This window comes from Ailuropoda melanoleuca, chromosome 19, assembly GCF_002007445.2.
Source record: "Ailuropoda melanoleuca isolate Jingjing chromosome 19, ASM200744v2, whole genome shotgun sequence".
NCBI classification, from domain to species: Eukaryota; Metazoa; Chordata; class Mammalia; order Carnivora; family Ursidae; genus Ailuropoda; species Ailuropoda melanoleuca.
Window position 1 is genome coordinate 28,956,170 of NC_048236.1, and position 20,983 is coordinate 28,977,152.

A 20,983-nucleotide genomic window follows, 5' to 3' on the forward strand; every position below is an offset into this window, starting at 1 on the left:
TACCCTTTGCTGATGACATGATAATATATATAGAAAACCTTAAAGGCTCCACCAAAATACTATTAGAACTAATGAATTAATTCAGTAGAGTTGCAGGATACAAAATTAATACATAGAAATACATTGTGTCTCTATACACTAGAAACAAGCTACCAGAAAGAGAAATTAAACAAACAATCCCAATTACAATTGCAGATAAATTTGACCAAGGAGGTGAAAGACCTGTACTCTGAATCTTATTAAACAGTGAGGAGAGAAATTGAAGAAGACACAAATTAAGAGATATTCTGTGCCTATGGACTGGAATAATTAATATGGTTAAAATGTCCATACTAACTAAAGCAATCTACAGATTCAATGCCATTCCTACCAAAAGAGCAATGGCATTTTTCACAGAACTGGAATAATCATAAAATTTGTATGAGATCACAAAAGACCTCAAACAGCCAAAGCAATCTTTAGAAGGAAGAACAAGCTAGAGGTATGATGCTCCAGACTTCAAACTATACAAAGATACAATCATCAAAATAGTGTTACACTCAGTTATAAACAAAGAATGAAATCTTACCATCTGGGATGACATGGACGGACCTAGAGGGTATTATGCTAAGTGAAATATGCCAAAGACAAATTTCATATGGTTTCATTTATATGTGGAGTCTAAAAATAAAACAAATGAACAAATAAAACAAAACAGAAACAGACTCACAAATACACAAAACAAATTGTTACCAAATCTGAATCTTTTATAAGGGACAGCATGCCAGCTCTCTGCTCTGGAGGTTAATGCTATTGCCTTCCAAGGCTCTAAGCAAGCCTATCTTTGTTCCAGACAAAGACAGTATTTCTGTTTAGAAAAAAAAAAAAAATCCTTAAAAAAAGAAGTCAGAATAAAAGGGGGCAACAAGGTCTCACTCTCAAGATGTATAGAAATGCAAAACTCATAGGTATGAGAATTCTCTGTCCCTCTCCTCGGTATCTATGTATCTGTATATTCTGTACTCTGTGTAAGGCATGGCAAGGTTAGGGTAGAATAGGGTTTAATAAATACTTATTTTTTTTTAAAGATTTTATTTATTTATTTGACAGAGATAGAGACAGCCAGCGAGAGAGGGAACACAAGCAGGGGGAGTGGGAGAGGAAGAAGCAGGCTCACAGCGGAGGAGCCTGATGTGGGGCTCGATCCCACAACGCCGGGATCACGCCCTGAGCCAAAGGCAGACGCTTAACCGCTGTGCCACCCAGGCGCCCCAATAAATACTTATTTTTGATTGATTGAATTAATTATCACCAACCAGAGATTTATTTAAATATATACCGTTAGCCCTTAAATAACATGGGTTTGAACTATATGAGTATACTTATTTCCAGATTTTAAAAATACAGTACAGTACTGTAAATGTATTTTTTCTTTATTATTTTCTTAATAACATTTTCTTTTCCCTAAGTTACTCTGTTATAAGAATATAGTATATGATACCTACTGTTTTATTAATGTTTATATTTTATCATGTTTTTCAAATCATCTGTTGATTACTACTTAATTTACTATGTAATTATTAATAACTATAAATCTGTATAAATATGTATGCATATATATTTTATGCTTTGTGCATTTTAAATGGTGAAATCAATAATTCTATGCTTTTCTTCACAATATACAAAAATCAGTTTATTTTATTATTATTGACTCAAGTAGACTCAAGTTGAAGTGCAGAATCAAGTTAAAAGAGAGGAAAGACACTAGGTAATAGATGTTCCTGCCCCTCAAGTAACAGGTCTTGAAGTAGCATTTAATTCTCTCCTTCTTTGTAGATTGACTCCTTTTAATAAACTGTATTCCACAAAGTATACGAAAAGAAATGCAGTTTGTGAAGGAAACCAAAAAAAAAGAACGCTTATTAAAAGCACTATGATTTTCCCTTCAAAGAGTATTCATAAAGAGCCTGTTAAGAAGGAGTGAAATCTTCCGTTCCTGTAGGAGAACACATTAGGGTTTTCTTTCTGTCTCTCTTTAGATTCTTGCATCTACCAAGAATCTCCTTTTTAATAACAGGGCCAGGTCATGCTGTAAAATATATGCTGCTATTTGTGGCATTTTGCTAGTTTCTCAGTGTTTTCAGATCACTTTTCACTTTTCACAGAATAAAAGCTTAGGGGAAAAGGGAAGGTCAGATTAAAATGAATTGGTACTATTAGTAGTTTATATATAGGGTGGGGGGCAGGGACAGGCAGGAGTAAATTAGAAATGGAGATAGCAGTAGGGTAAAGCTTATTGGATTTAGTACTTTGTTAAATACTCTGCATTAAAATTTTCTCTCCTTGGCCTTTAAAATCACCCTCAGTTGTCTGAGCCTCAACTAAAATTAAACAATAAAACTAACTTGCTGGATTTATTTAGGCAAAGTCAAAATGGCTACTAATTTCCCAGGTTATTTACCCGGTCTTTGTGCAAAGAGCACTAGACAGCCAAAATAAATGAATGTGCAGCTGCCAGTTTATAATGAAGAGCACGCCACCACTATTGCCTACTAATTACAACCCAAGAGTTTAATTAGGATCTAATTACTCACTTTAGTACCATATTGCCTTAAATCTCCTGCAAAAGAAGTCAATCCATAGATATAGTCAATGGTGTGTCAGTCATCCACCTGGCCTCAGAATGGAGCTTTTGGGGGACTTCCAGAGCATACATCTTGGATTTACTAATGCATTTTCCTCTTATCTTTCAGAAATAACTTTTTGCTGTTGTTGTTGGAATAAAGCCCTTCTGTCTCCCAATGCTCCCATTCAACCCTCATTTACATGAATAAAACACTTTAGGATGACACTTGTTTGTACGATTTGAAAGCGTGGAAATGTACAGATAAATATAGTTAACTGTTGATTTTTTTGTTTAATTCATGCCTCAGTCTCAATGGCTCAGGATGATTACTGTTTCTTGATAGCCGCACATAAAGAAATCCTGCAACAATGTAACCTGCTGGGATTATAGTCCAAATCTGTATTGTTCCAGTTCTTGTAATATTTCATTTCACCAGTAGGGAAAAAAATGTCAAGGGACAGCAGAAGTATGCTGAAAGAACGAGTCTCTTTCCTCTCCCACTTCACCCAGATTTCAATTCATAATGTCCACATAAAACTGACATATCCCTGTTAGATAATATAACCTCTTGAAGCAGTGTTAAATTGTATTATAATTTATTTTAATAGCATTACATGGATGTATAGGAATGAGGGATTTCTCTTACCTATAAAATAGGCTGTGTTTCTTCCTGCTTAGGAGAAGTGAGTCTCTAAGACATGTATTCACTGAACCATATTACCTGTTAGCGATCCTGATAGGAAAAGTACATATAGCTCACATCTACCTATTTCTAATCAATGGAGGTTACCAATTTTACTCAGAAAACCTGTACAAGTAGTTATAATAGCCTTGATTTATATGCACAGTTTGCTCCAAGGGTCTTGTCTTTGGGTTGCAGGTTATTTTAGTATATACTAGTAATCTCTACCGCTTAGAGGTGGGTAGATGGGTCATATGTCCCTTTCTTGTCAAGATCACTAATGGGTGATGTTTCAATGTAGATATGAAATTTTTTTATTTTTTAAAGATCTTGTTTATTGTTTATTTGGGAGAGAGAAAGAGAAAGAGAGAGAGAGGGAGAGTGTAGAGGGAGAGTGAGAGGGTAAAGCAGAGTCCCCGCTGAGCAGAGAGCCCGATGTGGGGCTCAATACCAGGACCCTGAGATCATGACCTTTGCCAAAGGCAGATGCTTAACTGACTTAACCCCTAGATAAGAAAATTTATTAAAGAAGGGGCTCACTTAGATGGCCCACAGGGCTTAAGAATATAGCCATAATCTATGATTGTCATGTAATTCCATAAAAAGGAGAATGATTTATATGGCATGATCAAGGTTTTGGTGATTTTTTCAAATCTACCCTATTAGGTTCATCAAATTTAAAAATGTGAATTTAAATTTTAGTTTTGTCAAACTCCCACTGCATCACACTACATAATGGAGTTTACTATATACATTTATAAATACCTGGAAGAAAATATTTGATACAGAAATTTATGGTTTCCAGGTCTTCCCATACAACTTTAATTGTGTGAAAAAAAAATCAATTAAGTTAAGGAGGGTTAAGAAAAGTATAAGAAAATTTGCAATCACAGATCTGTTAGTATAATTGAAAATAATGATTACTAATATATCCATGTGCAGAATAACAAAACCATCTTTTAACAGTAACAAAAGCATCAAAAAGAATGTAGGTTATTTTTTTAAGATTTTATTTATTTGAGAGAGAGAAAGAGTGAGAGCAGGAGCATGAGCAGAGGGAGGGGCAGGGGGAGAGGGAGAAGCAGACTCCCTGAAAAGGAGGGAGCCCAACTCGGGGTTTGATACCAGAACCCTGGGATCATGACCTGACCCGAAGGCAGGTGCCCCAAAAAGAATACAGGTTATTTTTTGTTCTTTGGGTTTTTTTGAAGATTTTGACACAGAGAGAGAGAGAGCATGTGCATGTAAGCCAGCAGAGGGAGTGGGAGCCTGATGTAGGGCTCCATCCCAGGACCCTGGGATCATGACCTGAGCCAAAGGCAGATGAATAACTGAATGAGCCATCCACGCACCCAAGAGTGTGGTTTTTAAACAGCAAATTTAACTAATGTCTGCCTACTTTGTAGTGTTTAATTTTATTTCACATCTATTAAGGGATTACTTCAGCTAATCTCAAACAACTTGGATATATCAGACATATTAGGATAGGTTTATATTGTGGTAATATTCCATCCCCAAATCTCAATGTCTTAAAATATAAAGTTTATTTTTCACTAGCGTAAAGCCTACTGTAGGTTTTGGAACTCTCTAGGGTGCTGAATTCCATGTGATGGCTCAGAGATACAGGCTGTTTCAAACTTGTAGTTCTGCCATTAACAACACGTAACCTTTACTCTTACCCTGAAGGGAAAAGAGCAGAACTGGAGAATCATGAGTTGTTTTCCCCTGCCTTAAATAGGAAATGACATTTACTGCTTCAGCTCACATTTCATTGTCCATAACTAGTCACAAGGTCCCTTCTCACTGCAAAGAGCTTGGAAATGTAGGGGGACAAATGAAATGTTTGTTGAACATCAATGTCTTTGTTGAACTAGATTACTGGACATTTTAAGAACCAGCTCAGAGAAAGAGCACGTTTTCTAATATTCTCTTTCCCAAAGATTAATTCCCAGAGTTTACATGCAAAATGTTTTATAAGGTAGGGTAAGATTTTGATTATGAAGAATTCATGTTGTTGGCGGAGAAACAGAAACAAAAAGGTGTAGAGTCAGGCCCACAGATAAGTTAGGATCCCCTATTCTGTGCTGTAGTCTTTACTGACTTTCTCCCTTTTCGCTAGTTATTTTTCCTAGGTAGGAGCAAACACAAGTATTTCCTACCAGATTGTAAGAGGAGCAGCAAGCGTAACATTGCTGTATGCGATAGGAGCACTTTCCATCTCTGCCCCTTTCCCCACCTCTACACCTCTCCCTCTTTCTCTCATTTGCACCTGAAGGCTCCATACTTTCTGAAAGACAAAAATAATACATCCAATTGGTTTTCTCCTTTACGTGACTCTTATTTAAAATTTGTTTCTGCCTCATCACATTAGAAATAAGATGCTTTCCTTTTATTCATAAATAGACAATTTTTATTTAGGCTTCCTATTTGAGAAATATAAAAAAGAATCATCAAATTGAAGGGAACATTCTTTCTCTTCAATTCTCTTTATATTAGAGAAAAATTCCAGTTGTTTTAGAATTCCCTGGTTGTATTTCATATTCACAGGTCACTGATCGCACAATCGATTGAACCCGAGAGGGAATAATGTAAAAGCAAACAACAACAAAAGTAATAACAACAAAGCTACAGCCCAATATGAAAACATTAAACTAAATTACTTTGTAAAAATGCCTTTGTCATTTTCTGACTTTGCTTTTATTTCTAGGGTACAATATTATTTATCCCTTTAACATCCCAGGACAAGAAACTGGTTTTAATGTATAATACAAAATTCTGAGAAGCTTCATAATGAAGTATTAATTTTCTCAAAAACAAACTTTGTTTCATACTAATAAAAGTATATTTATTTTTACTGTGACTGGGAATCAACTCAAGATCTAAATTTCTCCTTAAATTACATATCAAGGGTTGATAAGTTTTTGTTTTTAATTATTACTTTGAAAGAACACAGCATAATCTTTCCCAGATGATACCGATTGGCAGTATAATCTATTTTCAAGATATGCTAGATTTTCAAGTATATGAAAAGACCTTCCCTATTTATCAAAAATCAGTCACTGTAGTGGATTGAATAGTAACTTTCAAAAATATAAGTCTACTTGGACTTTATCTGGAAGGAGAGGGTTTTTGCAGATATAAGGAAGTTAAGGATCTTGAGAGGAGATCATCCTGTATTAAGATGGGCCTATGAGAGGACATAGAAACACACAGAAAAAGACCATGCAAAAACAGGTAGAGATTGGAGTTATCTTGCCATGATTCAAGGATGCTTGGAGCCACCTAAATCTGGGAAGGGCAAGGAAGGATTATCCTCTTGAGCCTTCAGAGGGAATGCAGCCTGCCAACACCATGATTTCAGATTTCTGGCCTCAAGAACTGTGAGAAAATAAATTTCTGTTGCTTTAAGCCATGAAGTACATGGTAATTTGTTATGGTAGCCCTAGTTTGTTATAGTGTCCTAAAGAGTCTGTCCTTCAGAACAAATCTGTGAAGATGGTTATGTGTGAAAAGCTGTCCTGTGTTAGAATCACATATTTTAGGAGGCTCAGCCAGAATTTAGGAGTTAATGAACACCAGGTCCTACCCTGGGCACTTACTTGCTAGATGATTTAAGATATTTTTCTGTCATACATTTTTTATTAAAGTAGTGATGACACTTTTTAAAGTTTATGCTAAAATCCCTTCTTTTCTCCTTACTAAATAAAAGAATCCTCTTTGGAAAAGTGAAAAAAATTCCACCACAATAATCCCTTGAAAATGAATTTAATCTATAAGTAAAATTATTAAAAATGTAGCACTCTGTAGGTGCAAAACAAAAAGAATATGGCCAGGAATCACATTTGTCATGCTTTGAGGTCTGCTTGATGGGAAATTGTTCACATCATTATAAATACCTTTGCATCATAATTTTCTGAGTATCTTTAAAGACTTTCTGAGAAATATGAGAAGAAACAAGCTATGAATTACTCATAGAGATGTTTCCTATTCTACTCTTCAGACAACAAAACAAAACAGCCACTAAAATATGACCAATGCTTATATGAGTAGGAAAATTGACATTAGTTCATGTTCTCAAACTCAGATTGGCTAAGTAGAATGGATTTTCTAGGACAGCCTGGGCTCTACACACCTGATTGTTTGAAGGGGTGGCTGTACTCTAATTCCCTCAAGCCACTTTGTGGCCCCTGTGACTTGAAGGTAAAGAGCAGCCACAACCCTGATATTCAGAATGAGATGCACCACTGACATTTGCAAGGTCAAGGGCAATAATCCAAATGGGAACTCATAGACTTTATGCCAAATTAGAGATATGCATCAAGCTAACAAACTCAATTTGAATTCTCTTCCCCTTAGTTTCTCTTCAGTACAGGACAGTGAAGTGGAAGGAGCTCCAGTTGGTCAGTTTGGCAAGTGCATATGGTCTAGACCTACCAATATCATCAAGTCTTCCTGCAGTCCTTTCCCCCCACCTCATTCTCATCGGAGCCTGCAGAATCTCCGTCCAGTTTCTAACCCTGTTCATGGATTGCCCAATCTAACTTTGTGGTTTATTTTTGGGCCATGTTTTGTTTGTTTGGTTTTATCTTCCCTGCATTTCAACAAGCAGTCACTGGTATTATGTGGATCCAGGAACTATTAGAATTTGGTCCCTTCCCACACATGTTTTGAGATTCATGAGAACTCCGTGTTACTTTGTTTTGTAGTAGGTGTTGTCCACAGGCTTTTTGTTTGTTTGCCTGCCTTAACAGTTGCTCCATCAGTTTTTGAGGGGGGATTCAAAAAGATAAAAAGATTCCACTCAGGATTCTCGCATATAGAAGAATGAGCTATCAGAACCTCATTTACCTTATCCATAAATTACAGAAAATAATAGTAGCTATCTTATAAGAAATAATACGAGACATGTATATATTTTTAAACACTGGGCCAAAATTAGAATGTGAACATATTAACTTTCATTTTTAGCCATTAGATTCAAACTCTTTCAGAATTTTCTAGATTCTTCTTTTACCATGAAATTCCAAAGAAGCTTTTCTATGTGTTTTCAGAACACATAGCAGATAAGAAACTGAAAACTAACAGGTAGTAGGAGGTGCCATTACTCACGATTTCAATTACAACAGAAAGGTTCTTTGACAGCCTGCTATTTGAGGGAAGGCAGAGAAGTAAGAAGCGATAAAGAACTATATTATTCTTCGGTACCATAATGGACACTTATACTTTTCACATAGAGAATATAGTTTTGTTATGGAATAGCTTGAAAAACATTTAAAGTTTCTTTAAATAAAACAGAAGTTAACGCCATTAAAAGTTAAAAAAAAAAAAAACTTAACCACAAAACATATTTTATTAAGAACATCATTACCTTGTCATCCTTCCTTGGGTTAAATAAATAAATTTTAAAGACCCATTAAAAATCACTTTGTTATTCAGTTATAGTGAAGGACAAATCATGTGCCATTAGTCACATAAAACATCTCTCCCACTACCATGAAGAAAACCCAGTATAATATGTAATGTTTATCAGAATTATTTTAAGGGAGTGTAAACTCTGTATCAAGTTTTAGTTGTTTGCAAAATTGGGTAGTTTAGTGGTAGAACCATCTTATCCCCAACTGAAGAAACTGATACCAAGAGATTCAGTGAAGTTCAATTCTAACGTCTCTTTTCATTCTACTGTGCAACATAGTGGCATTTTAATGATCTCACAGTGTAATCTTTGGGTTGTCTGCCTTTTGAGCTCTCTTTTAATTTCCCTAGAATGTAAATAATTGAAGAGGAGAAGCCAACATCAGAGCCCTAGTTATGACTAGAGTGGGAACACTGAAGATTGATGTCTCACATGAAAACAACCAGTAAAAATTACCTAATACCCAATTTTCTGGCTAACTTGGTGATTTTGAATGACTTATGTAGTTTGTGTTCCCATGTCCCCATATGTAAAGAGTGACTGGCTCACTTCACAGAAAAATCTTGAGACTCTTACAGCAATATAGGTAGCACAATGAGGAAAGAAGATAAGGAAAGGGAGCCACTGGACTGCCAGAGGAAAGGACTGGCCACCTGATACTCATGCAGAATCTGACAGGCTAGGAACAAGCACCTTGCTACAAAATAGGAGTTAGGAAAGGAAAGAAAAGGACAGGCAGCTGAAGTTTCATGGTCCTTGGACTCTCAGCAGTACTTAATAAAATTGACAATATCCCTTACTCTTGCAATGCTCCTTTTCCTCCTTTCAGGCCCAATACAACTTGGATTGTTCTCCTGACCTCTCAGACTACTTCTTCTCTACATGAGTTTTTTTCTTTGTGGCCCCTGATTTTCCTCCCTTTTCCTTCTGCTCTGCCCTTCTGTCTTACAAACTGACCATTCAGTATGGTATTTTTATATGATTTTTTAAAAAGCTGGCATAGAGTATTATGCCTCTTATTTTTTTTTATTTTAGTATATTAGCATTCCCACTTTGACTGAACTCCTTCACAGGAACAACAAATCATGCCATTTTAATAAAGGGATAAATGACAATATTGATGAGTTCAAATCCATTTAAATTAAGAACTACAGTATGGAGAATGAAAGGATAAACTACATAATGGAAGAACTATTACCCATGAAATATTAAAATTACTATAAATCAATGAAATAAAAAGAGACATCCATTAGAAAATAGGAAAAGGCCTGACTAGGTCCTTCAAAGAAAGAAAATTCCAATGGTCAATAAACAAGAGTTACTGCATCTCAGTAATAATAAGGTAAATTCAGATTAGAATGATTTTGAATGAGCACTGCCCATTCACCGGATTAGTAAAAATTAAAACATTTAATATGCCAAGTGTTGGTAGGATGTGGTGCAGTGAGAACTGACATACCTGCAGATGGGAGTGTTAGGTGGTTAACCACTTTGAAAAGCAGTTTGACTTATCTAAGCTGAAGGTTTTCATTCCTGATGCCCCATTAATTCCACTTGTAAGTATACTTCTAACCATAAAGGACCACTGTTGTAAACGTGCATAAGAAGTGATGTGCAGGAGTATTCACAGCAGCATTACGTGGGACAGCCCTAACTTTGAAACAACCCAATGTCAGGCTAAAACAGAATGAACATATATTTATAATTCTGAATGTATTCATACAATGGTATTTATAGAGCAATGTAAAAAAATAAACAATGTCCACGTGTAATAACATTTGTGATTACAAACATAATGCTGAGCATGTCTTAAAATAACGCGCAGAGAATAATTTCTATAAAGTTCAAAAACAAGCAAAGTTAAACTATATTGCCTTGGGGTACATAGATGATGAGTCTCTAAAGAGAAGGAAGGAAATAATGATTATGGTAAAAATCAGGATAGTGGTTACCTCTGGTGGGAGGAAGGTCTCTGTAATTAGGTGGGACACACAGGAGGTAGGAATGGAGGTGGAGGGAGTTTCTACTGTGTCGGCCAAGTGGTTTCTTGATCTACTGGCAGCTACAGAAATCGATGTTTGCTTTATAATCCTTAAATCTCTCACAATTAAAAAGCAAAACAAATACACGCAAAAAAATAATGAAAGAAATATGGTAACTGGCCTCTATAGATGATCTCCCAATGAACCATGCACTTAATACTGTTGCCTCCTCTTGAATCTGGGCTACCTTTATGGTGAAAGGGATACTGCATAACTTCTCATGTAGGGCATAAAAAGCCACGTAGCTTTTTTTTCCATATTCTGTTAGAATGTTCTCCAGGGGAAGCCAACCACTGTGTAAGAAATCTGACTACTCTGAGGTTGCCATGCTATGGAGATGTCCCAACTGGTCATGTGGGAAGGCTTCATGGAGAGATAGATGTCCAACCAGCCTGAAGCTACTCCAGCCATCTCAGCCCAAGCACCAGAGACATAAATGAAAAAGTCTTTATACAACTCTAATCACAACTGCATGAGAGTCTCTAAGTATCTAGCTGAGTCCAGTCAACCCAAAAAACTGTGAGAGATAATAATAATAAATTGGTATTTTAAGCCACTAAGTATTGGGTTGGTTTGCTATGCAGCAATGGATAACTGGAACAGAATGAGAGTGGAACAATTAGAAAGAATAAAGTGGGAAATTTATGTTGGAACTACTCAAGATAAGGAAAAAACAGAATCTTACATATTTAAATAAAAATTCAGCACTTCTAGGAATATGGCTCACTCATGTATTTCAACAACTATACTCTCTTCTTAGTGAAAAACATATTTTCAACTGTCTGTCAGACACCTCTACCTGGATATCTTGTTGGGTTTTTTTGTTCCAAAATGAACAATCCCCTTCTCCTGAGATTGGGCTCCTTTTCCTAAGTTACTATTTCTGTTAATGTCAGAGTAAGCCTGACGCATACTTGCACCCTCACTTAGTTACATTCACTTAATTAGATATGAAGTCTAATAAATACTAGCTTTCATCTGTTCATTCAATCATTCATTCCTTCAATAAATAAGTCCCTACTAAGTTTCAGGCACTAAACTAGGTGCTGAGCTACAGAAGCGACCAACTAGTCATGCTTTCCGCCATCGCGGGACTTTCTACAAAATTCTTGCAGTATCCTTTCTCATTTCATTTCCACTCTCTCCACCTACTTTCTAGGCTTTATTTCTTTTCACTTGAACCAATGGTTAATTTCCCTTCCAAGAGATCATGTTTTTCTGCCTGCTGTTTTCACTGGTCTGGCTTAGCCATGCGGCCAAATTGATCTTTGTACTCTGATTACTGTATTCCTTCACAAAAGTGATTCCCTGATATACTACTGATCTGCTTCCTCTTTCCAGAACTTAAATGCAACATTTAATGCAACACAAAGCACATCTCTAATGTTACCTCTTCCGCCAAACCTGTCCTGTGTGTGAGATACTCTTTTGTTCATTTCATATCAGTTTATTGAGGGGAGGCGCACTATGTATTCTGCCATATATTATAGTCAGATGAAATGAATAACTGTTCTCCCCAAACTATGGCTTTAATCATCCTCTATCTTCTATCTGGAATAGACTTTCTATCAATAGTTTAACCTATTTGACCCTAATTCAACATAGTCCATTTTCATAGTCTATTTTCTATTTAGTAGGGTTTGCAACTGGTAAATGCATTTCATCAATGTTAAAATTCTGTCTCTGCAAGGTAACATACTTACAATTTCAGCTGCTATGAATATAGAGAAATGAAAAGAATCAGATGTCTCAGAAATTTCTATGTGAATTTATATTAATGATCCTGAAAATTGACAAAGAAGATAAAGGCTAATTCAAATATCCTTTTTTCAATTTTTTGTAAAAGAAAGATGACAAAGCTAAGGAACATGGTCCTTGCTGTCTCACAGACATGCCGAGAAATATACTAGACTTTTGAAAAAAAATTAAGCCTCTTGTTGCTCTGCAAACTTTTCCATAAATATTTTTACAAAGCCAGTTTAGTGAACTATTTAGTTATAGCTTTTTCTTTCATACTTTCTTTCATACTTTCTAACATTAAAGACTGTTCATATTTTCATGCAGAACTCATTCCTACTTTCAAAATCAAAAATTTAAATCCTTATATGTAATTATACCTTAGAAAAAGAAATTCCTGAGTATTCGACTGATTTTTTCAACCACACAAATCCTTTCCGGTACTGTCCTTTTAACATTAAGAACTACACAGATATTCATATGGGAGTCTTTTTTTTTTTTTTTTTTTACAAACTTTTTGCTTAAGCCTTTTACAAAATCATGTCTTGAAAAATATAACTGCCAGTGACTGAACTGATGTTTTCAACCACACACTTGTAATAAACGCACCTGAGGAAGTGAAGCTGGTGAAACAAAGCTCATTCGCCTTCAAGACATCCATGAGATGCAGTGCACCACAGCAGACTTAGGGGGAAGGAATTACAAAGACAGCAAAAAGATTTTCTCCTTCCTAAGAGTTCTGCATTTAATGTTTCCATAGTTTCAAAAGCGAAGAGGAACCTTTTAAAAGAATATCTTTACCCTAAATCTGAGCAACCACATTTCTTTATAAAATATGAGGATCTAGATGTTACTAAGTGTGTCGCAGGAGGCGGCCTGACAGGGACGTGTGAACATAGGGCTTAAAAGGGAGCCCTCTATACTTCACAACAGACATTGCAAAACGTGGGGTAGTTTACTTAACCCCTGTGAGGCTGCCTCAGCTCTCTCTGCAAAATGTGGATAGTAACCCTTACCTCTAGGAGTCACATAAGAATTAAATAAAATAATCAATGGAGGTGTGCCCGAGTGGCCCAGTTGGTTAAGCAGCCAACTTCATTTCAGCTCAAGTCATGATCTCAGGGTCCTGGGATCAAGCCCTGTGTTATCTCTGCACTAAGCAGGGCGTCTGCTCCCTCTCCCTCTGTCCCTCCCACCTCTCAAACAAACAAATGATTTAAAATAAGATAATCATGGTGCACTGGGTGTTATACACAAGTAATGAATCATGGAACTTTACATCAAAAACCAGGGATGTACTATATGGTGACTAACATAATATAATAAAAAAAAAGATAATCAAGGAAGGGAGCAGATGATCTTGTAATAGCCATCGCAATCAAAGTAATAGAACAAAAGATTCCTGCCATTCAAAGAGGTGGATGTGATTAGTCTTGGGGGGTGGAATATAGTGGTTAGAAATGATCATACTCCATTTTATTACTCAGAAACCCATTAGGAAAGGGAACTATGGTCTTGTTTCATAAAGCTGTAAGTAATGTAACATCTCTGAAGGAAACACAACAGATTTGCTATGTACCAAAACTAAGTAGTCCTATTCCTTGAAGGCTTACCCCTCTGTTGGCCCTGAGGGTTTAACCAAGTGTGTCACTCTCTGTAAAACTCATTACCAGCGTTGAGCAGAATGATCTTCCCTGTAATATTCTGGTTGCATAACTGAACAGAAACATGGCCAAAAACTTGCTTTACAGAGCCCAGAGGCTTCTATTAGCTAAGATGGATGTTGTGCTTTCCACCTTTCCAAATTTACCTGGATATCTGTCTTTCTCTGACTGACTTATTTCACTTAGCATAATGCACTCTAGCTCCATCTGCATTGCTGCAAATGGTATGGAATTTAAGAAACAAAACAGATGAACATAGCGGAAGGGGTGGGGAAGAAAGGGAGGCAAACATAAGAGACTCTTAACTATAGAGAACAAACAAGATTGATGGAGGGGACGTGGGCAGGGGATGGACTAAGTGTGTGATGGGTGACACAACGGGTACTTGGGTCAGGGCACCTGGGTGGCTCAGTGTGTTAAGCCTCTGTTTTCTGCTCAGGTCATGATCCCAGGGCCCTGGGATCAAGCCCCACATCAGGCTCTCTTCTCAGCAGGGAACCTGCATCTCCCTCTCCCTCTGCCTGCTGCTCTGCCTACTTGTGATCCCTCTCTGTCAAATAAATAAAATATTTTGAAAAAAAGAAGGGTACTTGTGATGAGCACTGAGTGTTATATGTAAGTGATGAATCACTAAATTCTACTCCTGAATAAACAAACAAATAAATTTATCTAGACAATGGAAGAATATCCCCTCAGATAACTGTACTCTGTAAATCAAGAAAGAACAGGAGTGGTAACTAAAGCTGAACTGTTTCTACTTGATATTATATAGTACTCTGGTCTGGTGGTTTCAGTAACTTTTTACTAATTCTCCAAATACCCACTTCACTTGGCATTTTGTGAGCAGGGAACATATGTAGGAATTGTAGAGATGGCACAGTAAAAAGGCTGAAAATCTGCTGCCCCTTCCAGGGCCTGAAATCCAGAAGCAGGCCACATGTAGCACATTTATCTCAGAGCAGCGACTTTTAAATTACTAGCATCCTGACATCTACCAAGAAAGGCTGACTCTTCCCTGGAATTTGGAGGGGGGGCCTGCGGGTGGGACCTATAGGAAAGGCAACTGTCACCGTGGCACAGAAAGTGTGTAAGGGAATATTCAAGAATTTTCAGAAAAGAAAATTCTTTGGGACAGGGAGGAATTAGCCTTTATAAGAAGCTGTCTGGCTTCTGTTATTTCCATAAATTATACTAATGACCAAATTTTGCAGTGTGATAGGCTTGCTATTTGATGAGTAGGATGTATTAGAGCACAAATGAATAGAGTGTCAATGGTAATGACACTATCCTCGTTATAACATCTGCACTAATAAACAGTCATGGTCAAATTCCAGGAAAAATGGCACTTCGATAAATAGTGAGTCCCTTCCCTTCTCCCTTTCTCTTCTCTGCAGATCCCTAAAATTCTTTCGCTAATACACTTCTTACATCAAGTTCTTTAAAATTGTATGGAAATATCTCCTACAAGTGTGTCCCTCGTATCAGACGACAAACATTCAGAAGGCATAAGAATGACCACCACAGATGGTGTGACGGGATTTGTACCCCTTAGTGCCAGAGCTTCTTAGTCACACCACTTGGAAGAATGCGGATATAGAGCAGACGAAGAGTGGTGGGCAGCAAGGCCAAATTTATTGAGCGACAGTATAAAGCTCCCAGAGAGGGAGGGGACCCAAGAGGGTTGCCGTTTTGGTGTTCAAATCTAGGGGTGTTTATAAGCTCTTCTGCAGAACTCTCTTGAGCATCCTGAGTGTGGGCCCTTGTGGATTGGCTGGTAAGGTGTGCAAATCAGGGCTTTGATCATGCACACCTCTACCTATCAGGTTATTGTTCACTTGTTGATGGTCTTTTGGGCTGGCGTCTGGAGACTAACTGCCTCAGCCTGTGATAGTGACCAGTGTTTTCTAGTTAACTGTTTTGTTTCAGGATGTTTTGCAAAGACCCTTCTGCAGAGGCTGCTAGACGGGATGCTAGTGCGGTTTTGTCTTAGCTGTCCCTACTCCCCGTTTTCTTGTTGGGGACTCTGACTATCTAATTGTCCAACTAACTCTTAACAATGGTACCAGTACCTGCATTTTGAAGGAAATCAACTGAAATTTCAATTGGAAAAGCTGTTGCTTCCTTGCATCTATTCACCCCTTTTAGAAATCTTTCCTTTTTAGTTATCACTCACATTCCTACTTCAAAAAATTCTCAGAATCTTTCATCTATATTCTGAATGATGTTCTGTCTTTCCAAATATCATATTCTTAAGATCCCATCCTTCCAACTCCCAGCAATTTTGTGGAATTTCCCTGGGCTTTTATTCTTTTCATTTGTACCAACCCTTGTCTGATTCTATACACATTCACAATTATTTCCTCCTAAGTCCGAATCTAAATTCAAATGGTGTAAGTTCAAGTAGAAGCACTTTCTTTTACTAGATTTGACACATTGGGCAAGATGGTTTACTTCTTCAAGCCTTGGTCCCCTTTTGGATAAAATTTGGGTATTAATACCTTGAGGCTCACAGAACTATCATTAGGAACAACTGAAAGAGAGGCCGAGAGTGCTCTGGACACTACAAGTTACTGCAAACATGTAAGCTATTATTGTATGGAGAGACTGACTATATCAACAGACATATATACCCAAACCGCTATGGCAATAGAACTTTGACACCCAGCCTCTGTAGCAACCAGCTCAGCAAGTGAAACAATAACCTCTGTAGCAACTGGCACCAAATGGTCAAAATGTGCATAATAATTGCTAGCTTCCCAAATTTTTGCCACCCCTCTCCACTTCCAACCAGAACCAACCAGAGAAAACTAAATATGTTCTCCAAACAATCACACAGGACTCTTCCCTTCTAGTAAGCACACTTCCTACTACCCTTGCCAACAACTTCCAATAAGAGCATTTCTAAAGCCCTCCCCCACTCCCAACAGCTGCCACCGCCAACTCTAGAAAGCTTTGCAACTCTCTCACCTGCCTGCAAGTCTGCCAAATGCAAGTAATAGTGACTGACTCCTTGCAAATCTACATAAATTGCCTCTGTTTATTCTCATTTGTGTAGTCTTTATATACTTTTATAATACCTCGATATATATTTAAATTTACACCTATTGAACTTGAGAGTAGTACATTTTTTCTTTCAGAAATTTATTCATTCATTGGCTCAATGTTGTTATTTATTAAGTATCTCCTATATAATACTGTGATGGTTAAGATTCCAAAGAAGAGGTTGGGGGAGGGGTTAAGATGGCGGAGGAGTAGGGGACCCCTTTTCCAGCCGGTCCCCTGAGTCGAGCTGGATACGTACCAGACCAGCCTGAACACCCACGGAATCAGCCGGAGATGCAGGAAGATCCATCTGGATCTCTACAAATGAACATCTCCAGTGCTGAGTATTGAGGTACCAAGTGGGGAGCCATGAAACCGTGCACAGATATCGGAAGATAAACAGAAGGGGGAGGGAGCCGCCGCAATCGGGCGCCGGGAAGCGGTAGCCACCTGCACGGGGGAGCGGGCGGACCACGGACCTGCACCCTTGAGAGAGCAGACTGAGACCGTGAGCCGGGGAATGCACGCGACCAGACTGAATCGGAGCTCCCGTGTGCTCACTGGAACCAGACTGAGACCGGGAGCTCCGGGAGCACTCAGGGGCGGCTGGCGGCTGGTGGGGTTAGAAACACAAAGGACAGAGGTGCGCCGGCCCTGGACGTAAGGGCTGGGATGCCGGGTGTGGGGCGCACAGCCCGGGATGCTGGGTTTGAGCAGCACCAACAGAAACAGAGTTAAAGTGGCCAGAACATCAGTGGCGAACGGTCCGCGATCCCTCTGTTCTGAGACAGAGGCTGAGATTCGGCCACCTGCTGCTCTGACTCTCAGAAGAGGCACAGCAAACCGCCAGGGAAAGCCGCCAGAGAACAAAAGCCTGGAAATACTGGATCACAGTGTGCCCGTTCCCATCCCCCCTCACAGGGGAAACGGAGACTCTACCCAAACAGGGTTGCCTGAGTATCGGGATAGCAGGCCCCTCCCCCAGAAGGCAGGCTGAAAAATCAAGAAGCCCACATCCCTAAGATCCCTAGAAAACAAGGGCACACGGCCTGGGTCCTGGTCAATAATTTGGGCTCTGGACAACACCGCAACCTCTCCTCATCAGAATGAGGAGAAGGAGAAATCCCCCCCAGCAAAGAAAAGACAATGAGTCTGTGGCCTCTGCCATAGACCTAATGGATATGGATGTAACCAAATTATCAGAAATGGAATTCAGAGTAACAGTGGTTAAGATGAAGCGTAGACTTGAAAAAAGTATTAACGAAAATGTTAATGAGAATATAGAATCTCTAAGGGCGGAAATGAGAGCTAATCTGGCACAAATTAAAAATTGTATGAGCCAAATGCAGTCAAAACTAGAGGCTCTGACGGCCAGGGTGAATGAGGCAGAGGAACGTATCAGTGAATTGGAGGATGGGTTGGTAGAAGAAAAAGCGAAAACAGAAGCTCGACTTAAAAAAATCCACACTTAAGAATGTAGGTTATGGGAGATAACTGACTCAATGAAATGATCCAATATCAGAATCATCGGCATCCCCGAGGGGATGGAGAAAAACAGAGATCTGGAAGAGATATTTGAACAAATTGTAGCTGAAAACTTCCCTAATCTAGCAAGGGAAACAAACATTCGTGTCCAAGAGGCAGAGAGGACCCCTCCCAAGCACAACCACGACAAACCTATGCCACGTCACGTCATAGTGCAATTCGCAAATATTAGATCCAAGGATACAGTATTGAAAGCGGCTAGGGCAAACATATTTCTCACGTACCAAGGCAAAGGTATCAGAATTACGTCAGACCTGTCTACACAGACCTGGAATGAGAGAAAGGGTTGGGGGGGGGCATTTTTAAAGTTCTTTCAGAGAAAAACATGCAGCCAAGGATCCTTTATCCAGCAAGGCTGTCATTCAGAATTGATGGAGAAATAAAGACCTTCCAGAATCGCCAGTCATTAACNTCATTAACCAATTTCGTAAACCACAAAACCAGCCCTACAGGAGATATTAAGGGGGTTCTATAAAGGTAAAAAGGCCCCAAGAGTGATACAAAACAGAAAGTCACAACCGATACAAAGACTTTACTGACAACATGGCATCATTAAAATCATATCTCTCAGTATTAAGTCTTAATGTGAATGGCTTAAATGCTCCCATAAAATGCCACAGGCTTGCAGATTGGATAAAAAGAAATGATCCATCCATTTGCTGTCTTCAAGAGACTCATTTTGAACCTAAAGATACATTCAGACTGAAAGTAAAGGGATGGAGTACCATCACAGAAATGGACCTCAAAAGAAAGCTGGGGTAGCAATTTTCATATCAGATAGATTGGATTTTAAACTAAAGACTATAGTTAGAGACACAGAACAGCACTATACTATTTTTAAAGGATGTATCCAACAAGTGGATATGACAATTATAAAAATATATGCCCCCAACAGGGGAGCAGCAAGATACACAAACCAACTCTTAACCAGAATAAAGACACATATAGATAAAAATACGTTAATAGTAGGGGACCTCAACACGCTACCACCAGAAATAGACAGAACACCCTCGCAAAAAATAAGCAAAGAATCAAAGGCTTTGAATGCCATACTCGACGAGTTGGACCTCATAGATATACATAGAACACTACACCCCAGAACAAAAGAATACACATTCTATTCTAATGTCCAAGGAACATTCTCAAGAATAGACCATGTTCTGGGACACAAAACAGGTCTCAAGCGATACCAAAAGACTGAAATTATTCCCTGCATATTTTCAGACCACAACGCTTTGAAAGTGGAACTCAACCACATGGAAAAATTTAGAAGAAACTCAAACACTTGGAGACTAAGAACCATCCGGCTCAGGAATGTTTCGATAAACCAGGAAATCAAAAATCAAATTAAACAATGTACGGAGACCAACGAGAGTGAAAACACAACAGTCCAAAATATATGGGATACTGCAAAGGCAGTCCTAAGGGGAAAATACATAGCCATCCAAGCCTCACTCAAAAGAATAGAAAAATCTAAAATGCAGTTTTTATATTTTCACCTCAAGAAGCTGGAACAGCAACAGAGGGACAGGCCCAATCCACGAACAAGGAAGCAGTTGACCAAAATTGGAGCAGAAATCAACAAATTAGAAACCAGGAGTACAGTAGAGCAGATCAACAGAGCTAGAAGCTGGTTCTTTGAGAGAATTAATAAAATTGACAGACCTCTGGCAAGACTTATCCAAAAGAATAGAGAAAGGACCCAAATTAATAAAATTATGAATGAAAAAGGAGAGGTCACAATCAACAACAATGAAATTGGAAGGATTATTAGAAACTTTTATCAACATCTATATTCCAATAAATTAAGCATTCTGGAGGAGATGGAGGCCTTCCTGGAAACCCATAAACTACCAAGACTGAAACAGGAAGAAATTGATTTTTTAAACAGGTCAATTAATTAATAAGAGATTGAGTCAGTGATAAACAATCTTCCAAAAAATAAAACTCCAGACCCGGATGGTTTTCCTTGGGAATTCTACCAAACATTCAAAGAAGAAATAATACCTATTCTCCTAAAGCTATTTCAAAAAATAGAAACAGAAGGAAAGCTACCAAACTCATTCTATGAGGCCAATATTACCTTGATCCCCAAACCAGGCAAAGACCCCATCAAAAAGGAGAATTACAGACCGATTTCCCTAATGAATATGGACGCCAAAATCCTCAACAAGATCCTGGCAAATAGAATCCAACTGTACATTAAAAGGATTATCCATCATGACCAGCTGGGATTCATACCTGGGATGCAAG